The sequence below is a fragment of the Dipodomys merriami genome, unplaced genomic scaffold, assembly GCF_024711535.1.
Source record: "Dipodomys merriami isolate MVZ:Mamm:240054 unplaced genomic scaffold, mDipMer1.0.p SCAF_19, whole genome shotgun sequence".
Lineage (NCBI taxonomy): Eukaryota > Metazoa > Chordata > Mammalia > Rodentia > Heteromyidae > Dipodomys > Dipodomys merriami.
Genome location: NW_027203270.1, coordinates 30,947,595 through 30,952,509, shown reverse-complemented (window position 1 = coordinate 30,952,509; position 4,915 = coordinate 30,947,595). Strand labels below are relative to the sequence as shown.

The 4,915-nt window shown below is 46.8% G+C and overlaps 1 pseudogene; it reads right to left on the bottom strand.

The window, feature by feature from the left end:
* Positions 1–1,811: 1,811 nt before the first annotated feature.
* On the bottom strand, positions 1,812–3,182 carry LOC138830551 (acyl-CoA-binding protein pseudogene; annotated as a pseudogene).
* Positions 3,183–4,915: the final 1,733 nt, after the last annotated feature.

Sequence of the window (4,915 nt, the reverse complement as noted above, 5' to 3'; positions counted from 1 at the left end):
CCAGGGACTCATACATGCAAGGCAAGCACTTTACCACTGAGCTACCTTCCCACCCCCGAGGTAGCAAGATCTAAAGTAGCATGGCTGTCTATGAATGTCTATGAGACATTCCATGAGCCTACAGATGTTGGTATTGACCAAGACACAACAGAGAATGCCCACCAAGTTCCTGAATCAGAACCTAACCCGTGAGCTGCCACCAGAGACCTAGCTGGTGCTGGCACTCTACAAGAGACTTAGGGCTGTTGCTGACTCACTGGGCAGTGGTGGAAGTCAGCTGGCCACAAGGAAGGGAAGTTGGTTCTACCCAGGCATGATCTCTAACCTACTTCTCTGGCTCCTTGGTTTCATGAAGCTTGGTCAGCCTCATGGTCATCCTTATTAAGGATTGAGCCTCTTCTGCATATGGCCGGCTGGGAAACCCATGGCATTATTTACCAGCCGTGAGCTCCTTCTTAAAGAGTCCAGCCACAGCTGCTCCCTAAGAGACCATTCGGACCACTATGTTCCAAGACCTTGACCATCTGGCCTGAACTTCTGTGGCTTCCAAGAAGTCAGAGAAAAGGGAGTTTTTATCTTTTTTATTTTTTTGCCAGTCCTAGGGCTTAAACTCAGGACCTGGTTGCTGTCCCTGAGCTCTTTCTTTGTACTTAAGGCTAGTGCTCTACCACTTGAGCCATAGCATCTCTTCCGGCTTTTTCTGAATAGTTTTTTTTCTTATTGTTGTTGTTGGTGGTGGTTGTGGGGCTTGAACTCTGGGCCTGGGTGCTGTCCTCAACTCTTTAGCTCAAAGCTAGCACTCTACCATTTGAGCCATAATACCACTTCTCGTTTTCTGGTGATTAACTGGAGATAAGAGTCTCATGGGAAATTTCCTGCCCGGGCTGGCTTCCAACCCTGATCTTCAGATCTCAGCTAGGATTACAGGCATGAACCACTGGCCCCTTGCTAAGGGAATTTTTTTATTTGCTGACTTTCAAGGACCACCCTGAGATCAACAGTTCCCAGAAACAGAAGAAGTATTTGGTTCAATCACCTAGATATGATCAGAAGCTGGTCAACTAGGGAGGGGAAGTGAGGATGGAAAGACAAGGAGGCAGTAAGTTTTCTAGAGACTCGATAATATCACTGGTAAGAAATTACTAAGGGTGCCTCCTTCTGGTTAATCAAGTTTCTTCCATGCATGGGGGTGGGGGGTGAATGGTGGCCATACCAGGTGGAAAGCACTCCCTCCAAATGACTCTATATGACTCCCTTTTTTCCCCTTCCCTTTGTGCCACGTTGAGAGGTGATTGATATTACAAACAGCTGGGATTACACAGAGGGTTGTGTGTTAGCCAGGCGCCAGTGGCTCAGGCCTGTAATCCTAGCCACTCAAGAGGCTGAGATCTGAAGATCGAGGTTCAAAGCCAGTCCAGGCAGGAAAACCCATGAGACTCTGATTTCCACTTAACCATCAGAAAAACCAAAGTGGCGCTATGGCTCAAGTGGTAGAGTGCTTGCCTTAAGCTGAAGAGCTGAGGGACAGCACCCAGGCTGAGAGTTCAAGCCTCATGACCACCACCACCAACAAACAACAACAAAAAAGAGGGCTGTGAGAGACAGAGATGGCACCAAGAACTTAGAGGAACATTGGTAGCTCAGAGTGGGATAAAGGAAGAAAGGCCCAGAAGAAGATGAAGTACAGAGGGTCAAGCAGAGACCAAGTCAGGTGATTCTTCATCAGTAAAAAAGAGGGAGAGGGTGCTCTTGAATTTAATTTCTAGCTGAAGTAATATAGAGCCAAATCCTTCTCATGCTTCACATTCAATTCAGGTTTCACATTCTTTCCCTAGTCCACCCAGGATGAGGATCTCTAGGCCTCAAGAGGAGAAGGGACAGCTGATTGGTTAACATGGCTCTTAACTTCTGTGGACAGTAGCTCAAAATCTTTCCTATTGGATGAGGTAGCCAGGTCCCTCCCACTCCTTGCACTTTCTGGATTTCATCAGAAGCCTGGGTGTGGGAGAGAGAGGGACTCAAGATCATTGTTTCTTGACACACTTTAGAGTTTGGGGAAGCGTATGATTAACTTATTCCACCTTCCCAATTCATCTACCTGAGCCTGACACTGGGGACATGCTCAGGGGACAGGACATTCTACTTCTTCTGTCACCCAGGTCTGGCATTTAGTGGGACTCACACTGGGTTTAATACTCTGTTATTACTACCATCTTGAAATATTTACTAGTTCATTTTTGTTTTAAAATAAAGGCTCCAAGCTGGGCGCCAGTGGCTCATGCTTGTGATCCTAGCTACTCAGGAGGCTGAGATCTGAGGATCACAGTTCAAAGCCAGCCCGGGCAGGAAAGTCCATGAAACTCTTAAAGGCTCTATATAGTATGTGGCTGGTCCTATAATAAAACAAATACAGCAGTCTGAAGGAGGAGGCGATATGCTTATCAAAGTGCAGGGTGTAAGGTAGGGCTCAAATTAGCACCAAAGTGATCCTGCTCCTGACCCATTTCTAGCATTTCTGATCATTACAGACTAGGAGAGCAAAGTAGGAGGTGACACCTTGCTGGCCCATCTGATTTTTTTTTTTTTGTCAGTCATGGGGCTTGAACTCAGGGCCTGGGCACTGTCTCTGAGCTTCTTTTACTCAAGGCTAGCACTCTACCACTTGAGCCACAGTACCACTCCCAGCCTTTTCTGTTTATGTGGTACTGAGAAATCGAACCCAGGGCTTCATGCAGGCTAGGCAAGCAGTCTACCACTAAGCTACATTCCCAGCCTTTTTTTCTTCTAAGTAACAAATGTACTTTTAATTGATTTCAGCTAAAAACTGTTTAGGAAGGACCAGTAATCAATTCTTCCCTTGATGTGTTAGAGCCACATCATCCACAGTACTAGAAAAGAAAGGCATGATACCACTTTAGGTTAAATGTGTGGCTGGCAACCAAGTCCAATCTCTTACATTCCATATTTCTCTTTAGTTCTTCTACCTTATCAACATAAGCTCTCATGGTATTTTCCTTGGACATCCCTTTCAGCTGATTCCAGGCATCCCACTTGACTTTGCCCTTGAAGTCCAAAATCCCAAGCCAGCTCTGTATAAACAGCATCTCACTGTCAGCTGGCTGGGTCTTGAGGTGTTTAACTTCATCAGTAGCCTTGTCATTGTCAAACTCTGCCTGAGTCATGCCAGCAAGGTGACAAGGATCCCCAAACGCCTGAGACCAGAGCAAGGATCAGGCCCATCTGATCTCTTTGAATCTAACAGACCAAGGAAATGGGACTCGTGAGTGACTCAGCACCCACAGCATCAAGCCAGAAACCAGCACATTACAAAGAGCCCCCACTCCCATCTTCCCCCACCTTAGAAAAGGGTAAACCCTTCTAATCATGCTAATTCCTAATCAGGCTAATTCCCCACCTTCTAATGCTCTCCTGCAGGCTTCGGTCTATCCCTTTATTCCTTCTGCCACACCCTTAAAGACCCATCACACACACACACACACACACACACACACACACACACACACACACACACACACACACACACACACACACACACACACACACACACACACACACACACACACACACACACACACACACACACACACGGTCCACAGTTTCCTGCAGAGTTTCTTCGGTCTATCCCTTTATTCCTTCTGCCACACCTTTAAAGACCCATCACACACACACACACACACACACACACACACACACACACACACACACACACACACACACACACACACACACACACACACACACACACACACACACACACACACACACACACACACCTGGTCCACAGTTTCCTGCAGAGTTTCTTGCCCAGCCAAGGCAGGCTGTACTCTGCTTGTTCTAGTGTGTTTTTCAGTGGTACTCTTGCTTAGGATCCTCCTTATTCTCCACTCCCTAGAAGACCCAAGTCAAGTCCTCTGGGCACCAAGACACCAAAGTCTTTCCTCATGGGGACTCTGATCATCCCACCCCGTAGCCCCTCGCTATTAATAAGAAGCTCCTTTAAATTTCTTGAGCAATTCGTTCGGGGCTTGAAACCTCCTTATTTTATGTCCCTCCCCTTTTTTTTTTTTTTAATTTATTTCTTTTCTTTTCTTTTTATCTTTAGGGGGGAACTGGTCCTGGGGCTTAAACGCTGTGCCTAGGCCCTGTCTCTGACCCATTTTCGCTCAAGGCTAGCACTCTACCACTTGAGCCACAACTCCATTTCCAGCTTTTTCTATAATTAATTGGAGACCAAGAATCTTTCAGACTTTCCTGCCCGGCTGGCTTCAAACCACAATCCTCAGATCACAGCCCCCACCCCCACCCCCAGTAGCTAAAATTACAGGCATGAGCCATGGGCCCAGCTTCTTTTTCTGTTTAAAAAAAGAGTTTTATTGGGGCTGGGAAGGTGGCTCATTGGTAGAACACTTGTCTTGCATGCATGAGGCCCTGGGTTCGATTCCTCAGCACCACATAAGCAAAAAGAAAAAAAGCCGGAAGTGGCGCTGTGGCTCAAGTGGTAGAGCGCTAGCCTTGAGCTGAAGAGCTAAGGGACAGTGCCCAGGCCCAAGTTCAGGCCCCACGACCGGATCACCCCCCCCCCAAAAAAAGTCTTATTGTGTAGCTTAGGTTAGCCTCAGTTTCCTAAGTGCTGGGATTACAGGAGAATACCACCATGCAGATTCTTTGTTTAGCTAATTTGTATAATAAATCACAGCTAGGTAAGCATCACCAAGTAATATTTCTCTAGCTCCAAAAGCCCCTGCAACTTTGTGACTGAGTGGATACTAAAAAAAATTAGGTGGTTGAGCCAGGTGCCTGTAGCTCACGCCTGAAATCCTAGCTCCTCAGGAGGCTGAGATCTGAGGATCACAGTTCAAAGCCAGCCTGGGCAGAAAAGTCTGTGAGACTCTTA